Raw genomic sequence first — 12,684 nt, 5'->3', positions numbered from 1 at the left:
TTGGAAAATCTGATTGAAGTTTTCTATTTCCTCTACCCTTTTCCTATCCTCTAAAGCACTCTAAAGCACTGATTTTTTTTTTTTTTTTTGGTGGGGGGCGGTTAGATGCCAAATTCTAGGGGGAATTTCATTTTTATTGTACATGCACATGGCTTTTAGTCAATTTGAACCCTCTAGAGATTGCTATATTTATAAATAAAAGAATAACAGCACTGTTGCAACTCACTATTCTTTTCCATGACACGTAACACTTCTTTCCTGTCTTGAATTAGTAACAATTCATCCATGCTTCACTTATGTAAGTGTCGGTCTGTTGAGCTGATGACTCAGAAAGTTGATAAGACTTTCTTTGAAAAGTTTCCTCTGAGTCTTGAATGTTCCCATACAAATCACAATATATTAAAAAAAAGGTTATCTGATGATCATATAATAAAACACAAATATAGATTCACGGTAATTTAAATGATTATAATATATGACTTCATGTTATTCCAGTGACCTTATTACACGTGTTGCTGATTAGAGATTTAAAATCAATAAAGTCTCTGGGTACTTGAAATTAATGTTTGAAGAAGCTAGTCTATTTCTGTCCCAAGGAACCCAGGACAAAGTGAAAATATAAACTTAGATTTATTGGCCTCTTTAAGAATGTCAACAGTTATTGGCATTAACTGCATGGTTTACCAGTGTCTCATGAATTACACAATTCTTCATAGGAGCAATTTTGACATATGGAAATAAAGTTGTTTTATATAGGTAAGTACATGTGCTCAAGAGTCCTGATCTTGAGGGTTAATCTTGTGTTTAACACTTCCTGATCACATGACTTTAGACAATTAAACTTCCCTGTGCTTCCAATTTTTCTTTTGTAAAATAAATCATCTCTTAGGGTTTTATGATTAAATTAAATAAGACATGTGCCTGGAATATGGCAAGCATTTACTCTATGATAGTTGTAGTTATTATTTTAATATTTTATCAAGTCACTAAAGTTGGGCTTGGAGGCACCCACCTGAAATTGGAGCACTCAGGAGACTGAGGCAGGAGGATCACTTGAGCCCAGGAGTTTGAGACTTGCCTGAGTTATATGCAAAGACCTCTTCTCATTAAATAAATAAATATGAAAAAAGTTAACAAAATTGTTAATATTTAGCATAAGGTAATAAACTAAATTATTAACTGAACCAACATATTAATAATAAACTACCATGAATAGCTGTTTATTTTGTCATTTAACACTCATGATAATTCCAAGTCATAATTAATATCCATCAGACTCCCAACATCTTAGTATACCTAACAATGACTTTATGTCAACTGTTTTAGAAATTTATACTCACAGACACACTGTTTACTCACTAAGTACTTGCTATTAAATTGTATTTCTAAAAGTTACTTTGGTATTCAGTAGTTATTTGCACACATCCTTTAAAAAAAAATCTATTGACAATACAGCACAAATCTATTTTTAAATCTCTCTATAAAAGTACCACAGAGTATATGAGCCAATGAGGAGCTCCTGGCTCAAAACCGTAAACAGGAATCGGGAAACATGAGGAAGTACATAGGAAAAATCCTCCTTTGCCCCATAAGAATTGACTAAAAAGATTTGGCTTCATATACAGGAGTGTTAATGAGAGATGGAGACAAAGTCAAGGTCCTACCTAGGTCCACAAAAGTGAGAAATGTATTAAAGATTCATCGTCATTAAGCTGGGTCAAAAAACATTATATATATTTTTACCCCATTTTTTCTGCTCCTGTAAAAGTTTACCTGAGACTGCATAATGTATAAAGAGTAACTTACTTTGGCTTATGGTTTCTGGAAGTTGGGAAGTCCAAGAGTATGGTGCTGATATCTGCTTGGCTTCTGCTGAGGGCCTGGTACTGCTTCAGCTCATGATAGAAAGCCGAAGGGCAAATGGGCACTAACGCAAAAGGTAGCCTCACTATATACTGGCCTTTCCTGATGGTAACTAATCCCATTGCAAAAGAGCAAACATAGTCACGAGACGGCACAATCCCTTCACAAGGGTGGGGCCCACATGATGCAAATCCACAGCATCTCAACTCTGTTACACTGGGGACTGAAATGCCACATGAGTTTTGGTGGAAACGAACCATACTCAAACCCCAGCTTATACATAAATGCGGGTGATCACAGAAGATAATTGAAGACAGAAAACAGACCCGGTACATTTGCAGCTCAGCCTGGGATGAGGGATCCTAGGATTCCTCAAACTATAAATTTTAATTGAATTTTGACTGATAGTGTCCCCAGAAACAAGTCACATCCTCTTGAGGGCAACTTTAGTTTTGAAAGAAGCTCACAGATGTTCTTTATTTAACAATGAGTGTATTCTTCTAAATTGTGTGCATAATACAATAGAATATTGTGAGTGCAAAACAGTAGATTAAAAAAAAAGCAGAGAAAAGCAAGATTTACACAGATAGGTTTTAAAGACAGTGATTACAAGTAATAGAAATAGCTTTTCTTACTCTCTTAAAGAAATAAAAGATTAACTTTAAAGTCTTAAAGAAAACAAATAAAAAACAGCATAGCTGAGTAAAAAAAAAAGTAAATTGAATTTCTGGAATTGAAAAATCAAATAATCATAAAATTTCAGTGGTTGAACATCAGAATAGTATAATTAAAGAGACAACTTTAAGTCTACTATTCACGTCTGATGAAGTTATCCAAAAATGGTGCAAATTGAACCCGAAACTGGAAAATACGTAAGTATTTAAGAGATACAGAGAACATTGCTAATTTATTTCATATATAATCGATATTTTAAGAGTCAGAAGAGAATGGAACAGGGCAAAATTTAAACATGTAATAGTTGAGAATTTTCCAGAAATGATGAAATATAGTCATTCACACATTCAAATGCCCAATGAACTCTAAGTAAGATATATAATACACAGGCAACAGTAGGAGACGAATACCAGAAGGAAGATCTTCAAAACAGCCATAGGAGAAAGGTTAGATTTCTTTCAAAACAGTGACCAGTAGATGACCAGTTTGTCTTGGTATTTATGCAAAAGAACTAAAATCAGCATACTATACCAATACACGCACACTAACGCTCACAGCAGTTGAATTCACAATGGCCAAGTTATGGAACCAGCTTAGGTGCCTATAAACAGGCTAATAGATAAAGAAAATGTAATATTTATACACAGTGGAGTTTCATTCAGCCATCAAGAAGAATAAAATTATGTCAAATTTCTGGTAAATGAATGAAGCTGGAGAACATGATGCTACATGAAATAAGACAGACCCAGAAAGTCAAAAGTCAAATGTTTTCTCTTATATGAGTAAGCTACACAGAAAAAAAAAAAAAAAAAAAAAGGAATAAAATGTTTTAAAAAGGAATCTCACAAAAATAGAAGGTAGATCAGTAGAGTAAACAAGTGGATGGGGGAGCAAGGAGGAGAAGGAAAGGGAAGGCCGTGGGAAGGAGCTTGATATGTGCATGACTAAAGAAGTCATAAAGATTTCCATTATTGTGCAAAATTATAAGGTACAAGTAAAAAATAAAAGTCTTGAATTTCAAAACAAATTTTAGAAATATGGACAAAATAAAAGTAAACTGAGAGAGAGAAAGAGAAAAGAAGAAGAAGAGGAAGAGGAGGAGGAGGAGGAAGAGGAGGAGGAGGAGGAGGAGGAGGAGGAAAGAGGAGAGGAGAGCAGATCAAATCTTGAAAACATTTGTCAAGAGTAGACCCTCACTTCAAATAAAAGGATAATGCGATCATTCAGCTGGAAGGTATGTGACAAAAATAATCGTGTGTAAAAAAAATGGTAAAGGTGCGTAAATCTAAATCAGGGTTTCTCAAGATGAACTTTACTTACTTCTTGAGTTGGGCATTTCTTTTTGTAGTGGGAGACGTCTTCCTTATTTTAAGATACTTAACATTTTCCTTGTTTTGTACCCACTAGATTCCAGAATCATCTGTCCCCTCCCAGGCCACAGTTGTGACAACCAAATGTGTCACTAGACATTGCCAAATGGCCCCTGGGGAGCGAGGTTGAGAAACACTGATCTAAATTTGAGGACTACTGATTTTAAACGGACATATATTCATAAAATTATAAATAAATAATGTCTAGAAAAGAGTAAATGGAAACTCATGAAACCTATAATATATCAATCAGGAGAAGGAAAGGATCCAGTAAAAGAGAGAAAAGAAATATATGACGAAAATAACCCAAGGGAAAGTAGGGAAAGTGTGAACAATGAACACAACACATAGAAAAGAAACACCAATTAGGGTAGAATTGGAACTATGTTAAAGCAAAATGGAAAAAAAATGATCCCCTTAAGGACAAAGATTTGCAGAGTAGAAAAAAATTCTAACTAGATGCTACTAAAGACAAACCCATCTAAAACTAAGGGACTTCACAATTTGAAGGTGAAAAATAGATAGGATCTTGAAATAAACCTGGTGAACTGACACAAAGTACTTTAAAAGCATCATGGCGGATTAGTCAACATTTCTGTCCCAAGTGTCTCAGATCTGTGATGTAATGGAAAGTCAGCCTTTTGTTGCCCTCAGTGTGTTTGTACAGTTTGTTTTGTGCACGCAAAGCCAGAAAAGAAGCGTTGCAAGGAAAAACCAGGATTTTACTATAGCCAGGAGCAAAACCGATAACAACGATGACCAAAACACTTCCAGTAGGTTCTGTGCTAACCCAGACTGGCTTTCATCTTAGTGACAGAAGTAAAAACATTTTAGACAATACATTGAAACTCTTTTAATGAGAAAGCGGTCCTCCTGTTTTGTCTCAAAAACATTTCCTAGTTAAAAAAATAATTTATGAGTCTGTGTTAAGTAACTTTTAGTAACTCTGTAATTACGATCTGTCATTCTATCTCTCTGTCTAGCACAGCAGTTCTCTCACTCCCTCGTATACACAATAATAAACAAGGGCCCACATATGGAGATATTTTGTACTCCTGAAGAAAGAAATCTGAGCCTGTTTAAGAAATTGTTTAGCATAACCCCACAGAATCATCTGCTTAGCTTTATTTATTTTGGCCAAGACACTGTCACAGATGGTCATTTTTACAGAATGCAAACACGTGATTCGTTCAGGAGAGCTCAATGTGAAGGAACCATGCGGGAAGTGAAGAACTCCAGTAAATTCCAAAAGCGAGTTGATACGTGACCTGGTCACGAGTTGGCAAAAGTGTGTCTGCAACTTGGAAGGGTCTGGTTTCCTTTCAGAACACGAGGTAAATTCACTTAACCCTAAGGGAAGCTCTTGAGATAACCAAGCAATTGTTAATGGAAGGGGGTGAAATGGCACCTAGGTAAAATGCCTTCAAAGGGATGTTTGGAGGATCTGGGGAAGATAAATGCCCACGCTGTTCTTTTATCACTTTCTCATGCCACTGTACCTTCAAGGCAACCTGGGGAATTTGGACCTTGAGGTTATATTCCTTCTTCACAAGGGAATTCATGACCTTGTCAAGTCTGAGAGCAGTGTGATAAGCAGCCCAGAGCTCTCAAGAATGACCAGGGCTTCAAAATTCTATAAATAGACTGCAGTTCATTATTAAGCTCTCAAGTCTGTCTAGTAAGTGAACAATGAAGCTACCAACCTGAAAAGCTTATTTTAATGCAGTTCCAAATCAGCCAAAGTTTGGATCAACTTCCTTCCTCTTATTCGTTATTAACTGAGTTACTTGGTTCTTCTCCTGTATTATTGAAAGGGCACATTTTCCTTTTATATCTATGTATGAATGGGTAGCATCCCCATATAACAAATTCTTCAACATGAATTCCTTGCATATAAATATAACTTTAATGACGACAGACTGTTAAGCGTATTGTATAGACTCTCTTTGTTCAGGTTTGTAAAATGAAGTTTCGGAGCTGTAGTTCATTCCGTTTTCTCTCTCCTAGTTTTATTAACATACTTCTTCATTGCTCTAAACATTAACTCTTTAATCCCTGAAGAAATTTGTTGAGACTCTTTTTTGTTTGTTTGTGTGTTGATTCCTTTTAGTTATACTTTACAGTAGAATCTGTTTTGACATGATTTTAAAGCCTAGAATATATCTTGTTCTAATTCAGTCTTCAGGACCTCTCCTTCCCTTCCCCTACCCGCAACACCAGCTCCCTTCCCTCTACTGAGCTTTCTGCCATTTACCCAGAGTTACTTTTTTTTTAAAATAAATTCTTGTGGATGTGCACTGTGGTGAGATTCACTGTGGTATATTCATATGTGTACATAGGAAAGTTATGTCAGATTCATTCCACTGTCTCCTTGGACCTTCATTTCTTCAAGCCTTTACTCTCCAAATCTCAATTCAATATTTTGCAAAAAAATCTGTTCAAATTTAAGAATAGCTTATATCATATTCAAACACAATAATCCCCAAATGATAAAGCAACAATGTGTTTGTTTTGGAGATTTTTTTTTTCCTCCATAGAAAGTCTGGTGAAAACCTTTGCTGGGCAGACACTTTCACTGGATAATGTTCACAGTAACTGGATCAGGCAGCTGCTGTTACTCTAGGTCACCTGCCAGGACATATCACACCTGTTACATGGAACCCGTTATGACAATGGGTTTCATTTAGTTGAATTTTTCTTCTGACTTTTTAAAAAAATGTTTAGGTTAATAAAAACATTCACTCTCACTGTGGCATGAATGGGTGCTACACTCGGATTCCATTCTCATTTCTGTCATCTTTCCTCATATTTATCCTAGGCAAAACTTGTGTTGCCCTCTCTTTAAAATTATGATAATTTTTTAGCCTATTTTCCCTGAGTTTTCTTTCCAGAAAGGCTTATTACTGTTGAGGTAATTCTGCTGATACAATACTATATGAAAAGTAGACCCATGTCTTACGTTGAAGAAACACTTTAAGAGTTAAGTGGGCTGGGGTGGGAGTTACTTGCCTGGCATGTGCAAGGCCCTGGTTTCAACTCTTAGTAACCTCCCCCCCATCCTCCTTGTCACAGAAAAAGAGTTAAATGTAGTCAGTGTTAAGCAGTCCTGATTCTTTGCCCCTCTTTTGTCCACCTGGAACATGCATGTTTTGTTGTTTAATCTCACAGAATGAAAACACTTACGTATATATCAATTCAGGGATGAGGTAGGTGGTTGTCATGGATATGAGCAATAGGAATGTCATATGTTTGGTAGAGGGCATTTTTGTGAGTAGTTCTCTAAAGATAAGATGAATGAGACCCCAAAAGCAGAAGTTACTTGCCAGTATCTTAAATTTTCATAACAAGAAAATAAATACGTGAAGAAGGTAAAAATAGGTAGAGGTTTGTATTTGCATTCTGATTATTTTTTGATATTCCGATTAAGTCAATAAATGAGCATAGAGCCTTTCCTTTGTTTATCCTATTTTGGTGATAGAAATGAAATAACTCAGCTTTCAGGGATTGACATTCTAGTGGGCAATTCAGCATGCTCCCTTGGGTCAATCACCATTTATGGTGGCTAAAACTCAAGCTCAATAGAAACAGAAATCCCCATCTGTTTTGTCTACTGATAAATTTGCACAACCACAAATGGGGTTAGTACATACTTAGTTCTATATGAATTTGTACTTAGTAAATATTTGTTGACTAATAGAATATTTATATACTCCATGTTAATATTATGCACCATAGGATTTATTATATGGCATGCATCCTTTTTTTAAATTTTTTAGATGTTGATAGACCTTTACTTTATTCATTTATTTTTTAATATGTGGTGCTGAGAATCGAACCCAGTGCCTCACTTGTGCTAGGCAAGCACTCTGTCACTGAGCCACAATCCCAGTCCTGGCACGAGTCCTTGAGTTTATTCCTAGGAGTATTGACAATGGCACTCACCCAGGAAAGGTGCCTCAATAAAAGTAGGGTTTGAAATTCATTTGACTTTTAAAACATTTTCACATATTTTTAAAATTATTTTTACATTTAAAAAAAATTTTTATGGACTGCCTTTTGATTCATTGTACACAAATGGGGTACATCTTTTTGTTTCCATGGTTGTGCTTGATGTAGATTCATACCATTCATGTAATGGTACATGTACATAGGGTAGTGATGTCTGTCTCATTCTACCATTTTTCATACCCTCACTCCTCTCTCTCATTTCCCTCTATGTAATCTAAAGTTCCTCCATTCTTCTCTCACTCCAACCCTCCCCACCCCTATTGTATATTATCATACTAACCAATTACATGCTCTGGACATACTATACCAAAATCTATTGATGGAATTTTAACTGTATTGCTTTTTAAAACCAAAGCCAGCATAGCTATGTCTCTCTTTTACATAGTTGAAGACCAAATGTAGACTTGAAAATTAGTCATGCAATGCCACCAGCAACACATCTGCATAGCGTGCTAAAGGGAGGAGGCACCAGAGACTCAAAATACGCCCTGGAATATGTCAGGATGCCACAACACAATACAATGCTAACTGAAAACATTCCAGAAAGCAATTATTCTGTGCCATGTCCACAATCAGGATGAAACAAGCTTGGGAGGCACAGAGAATAACTTATGGCTTTTGATTTTTCCCCTTTTCTTTTCTTGGCTATCTTCTCTTCTGGGAAAATGGAAAGCTGAGCCCATTGTGGGAAAAGTAGAAATCCTAATAATGATTCATCACACAGTAAAAAGTATGCACAGTGACTGTAGAGTATCATTTCTAGCATTTGCATTATATGTAAGGAGTAGAAGCAATGGATTTAGCACAGCATGGGCTAGGGAAGTGAGAAAATAAAATTCAAAATTGAAAGATATCCCCTCACATACACATACTTCCATAACAAGGGAGACTTAAATTGCATGCAAACTTTAGAGATGTTATTAGAAATGTTTGCACATTGGGAGGTAAAAATGACTCTGTTAACCTCTGTTAATTGTGATAAAACTCTGCTGATAGTATGTGAATATTCATTTTCTGGCTGTACATTTTCTCTTAAAAATATTACATGCCTTGAGCCAGAAAAACTGCCCACCAGTGAATAGCATCTCAGTTGGCCATACTCCAGAATCTTCTAATTTGAAAAATATCATGTGCTGAATGTCAAATTAATCCTATGACAAATTTATTTAATTGAGCTTCACTCTTATCTCTTTTCTTTCTTACATATGGAGTTTATACATTTTTTTGTCTTTTACTGTCTGATCTTAAAATTTTAAAATATGATTTATCCCCCTAGAAATTTGTCATCCATTTACCATTTCTAATGAGTTGATTTGATAGCAAAATAGAGACAACATTATAGAATCTTGTTTTACTTTCTAAAAACAAACAAAAAAAACCATAGAGTTTACATTAATATTGTTAAAAGATGAAACATTTAAAACACATTTATAGTGAATGAGATGACTGGAACCATCAAAATACTCTACCTACAAGACTTGCTTCATCGGAATACAAGGTCTCTAAATGCTTCATATGTTCTCAGTCTCAATGAAATTTCCTGGCACAGACTAAATATCAACTTAAATAAGGTTACCAGGTTTGGCAAATAAAAATACAGGATACCAGTCAGATTTCAATTTCAGATTAATAAAAACAATTTTTGAGTAAATGTGTGTCCCAAGTATTACATAGTATTCTGAATATTTTGAGACATACTAACAAATTTGCTTATTGTTTTCTGATATCTAAATTTAATTAGGTTATCTGGTGATTAAAGCTGTTCTTGACAATATTGATAAAACTGTACCTTTGCAAAAGGGAGAAAATTCTACATACGAGAGGAAGGATGTGAGCCAGTAGTATAAGACTAATTGAGACAAAACTGAGGTTTTCAGGGAGAGACCTAGTTCAATATGTACAGTTTGAGAGTGAAATTGTGCATGCAGCATACCCCAAAGAATGAATCTTTATGCTGGCAAAAATTAATTTCATTGAACAAACATTTATTGCGTGGTTACTCTCTGCAAGATGACATAAAACCAGCCTGTGGTTTTCCTTATGAAACAAAGAAAAAATAAATTTAGAGCTAAGACACATGCATGCCCCCACCCAACTGACAATATGATGGTGTTCGCACATTTCATTCAATAACTCCCTGCCATCTTTCTTGTTTGTTCATTGCTGATTTTAATTTGCACAAGTCACTCTATAAGTTAACTTTCCATCTGCATGCAAATGGGGTATGTGGCAAAGCTTCCATACCATCCCATGATTCTCCATTTTCTAACCTTCTAGAGCTCTTGGATACCATTCTACATCAATCATTTCCCCATCATCATCTTTTTTAGATTATCTTGGTCTGATTTTTGCATATGTATGGTCTTCCTTTCAAATTTAATACATTTTTACTTTTAAAATAATCTCAGGCATTTAATTTACTAGATGAACAATAAGCCCACCAAAAGCTTTTAATTTGCTTGAAATTTTACTCAGAAATTGTCAAGACAATTGACAAATGAGTTGACATCTACATTAAATTATTCCTAGAAAACTGAAAACTAGTTATGGATAATCAAGGAAAGTTTTCCGTTTGTTAATTATCCTTAATTTTTGAAGTTTGGTGGAACTGCACAAATTCCCTCTAGTTAGTCTTTTAGACCATTCTGGATTCTGTAAGTAGATTAAAAAAAAAAGTCACATTAAATTCATTAAATAATGTTAATTTTTTTTATTTTAGTGAGCTTAGCCATAGCTAAAATATCCAACTATAACTTAGGTTTTACCAACATGGAACCTCATCTAACAACTACATCAATAAATATTATGTATTTGAATGAGTAATGTAGAATGTTGCTTGTTCATAGCATGCTTTGTTAGTGACATTTCTAAAAAACTGGCAAGTAATATGTATTTTTAAAAATCTGGCCCATATTGCCATATCTCCACTTTTTTCTTTTGTAAAAAGGTGCTCATTGTTTATACTTTCTCAAAGCCAATTTTAATTTTATACATTGTTCTTTTACCCAAATTAACTTTACACCTCGTAAATCATTAACTAATTTAATTTAAATTATTTTTCCCGAGAAGAACAGAAAAGTCCCATATGTTGACTAGACTAAGTAAAAGAGAGTAACTTGAAACGTCAGCAAACATTTGGGGGATCCTTTGATTCCAAAAAAAAAAAAACAAAGCAAAGAAGATAAACCCTGTGCTGTGGTCTCAAGTAGTGTGGTGCCTAACAACAGGATGAACGCACTGACATTTACGGGGACTCCAGTTGAGCCAAGATATCTTAATGCGCTCTTTGGCATCTCAGAGCACACAGACTCTACTAGAGGGACTCAGATTTATGGTCTGAATGCGGCCCACCATATGGACCACAGCTCTTCCCTATGTAGTGACTTCTAGCGTCTGTACAGATGTGCTCTTTTGTTTTGATCATTCCTTTCTATTTGTAGACTTCATGTTTTTTCCTAGAGTCTCTCATCTTTTGTCTTCTCATGCAGATGTTCCCATTCCCATTTGAAATAGAGCAGGAAAGGTCTTTCTATGCATTTCACTCTCATAGTGGAGTTCTCACGTGAAACTGACTCCCATATTCCCCATAACACTATTTTCACTTGCCCTTAATATATTTTCACATTTTTACTTGCCCTTAATATATTTTCACAGAGTGGGTCAAAAATGTGGGGAAAAAGATATAGTAATTTTTTTCTTAATATTGTGCTGAATCATATCTCCTATGGTATAATTCAGCAAAATACTGCTAATGGAAGATTAAAAATTGAATCAAATTTAATTAATAACTTTTGAGAATTACTAAGATGTCATTAATAAAAGAAAGATTCTTTTTTTGATGTTGGATATATCTAAATGTTTTTGACAAATTTGTTTATAAAATAATTAAATTCATAATTAATTCAAGATAGTTTTCCTTAAAACTAGCCCCAACATACAGGATGCATATGAATTAGTAAACTCTTTTATTTCCAGATGGTGAGAGTTTGTTTAAATTTAACACTTCAATATGCTTGTTTGGAAAAGCTTTTTGATGTATGTGTTCATAAGGACTCTTTTTATGATATTTTATGATTTCTTAAAGTCAAATTTATATTAATAACTGCGCTGGAATTTATTCACTATTTATTAAGTTGGAAAACGCATGAAATTTTTGGGAGTGAGTAAAATGTGAATTGAAATTAATGAAAGAGATGTAATTAATAACCTGAGAATAATGAAATTTTATATTTGGTAATCTTAAATTGTTTTTACATTATGTTTATATTTCATCACATCACCATAATTCCATATCCATTCTCAGTGTAATACTTAATTTATGTCATATGATGCTAATATTTATTTTGGGGATATAATCCAAAGAGTAAGGCTTCACAATGTGCATCTTGTCTGCAAAAATGGGTTAAAAGATCTTATTACAAACATCTTTTGCAATATTTTTATAAATAAAATGTAGAATACCAAGTATTTCAAAATAATGCTAGTTATTTTAGCTTTAATATTTGACATATTATTTAAATTTGTTCTCTTGTTATAATAGTTATTAATTTTCTTAGATGATATCATTTAAGATTTTTAAAAAGCAGAATGAGATTTTAAGAATATTACCAAGAAATTGAAGAACAGAATCCACGGATTTTATGTTTTCTCCAGTTTTTACACTCATCTTAGTTCACCCTTAAAATTGACTGTAATTGTTTTAGAAACTCTATTTAGGCTAAGGTTTCTAAATTATTGAATTTTTTGTTAAGATGTCAACTTTTTGTTA

This window comes from Sciurus carolinensis, chromosome 9 (assembly GCF_902686445.1).
Source record: "Sciurus carolinensis chromosome 9, mSciCar1.2, whole genome shotgun sequence".
Classification (NCBI taxonomy): domain Eukaryota; kingdom Metazoa; phylum Chordata; class Mammalia; order Rodentia; family Sciuridae; genus Sciurus; species Sciurus carolinensis.
This window is presented reverse-complemented; position numbering follows the sequence as displayed.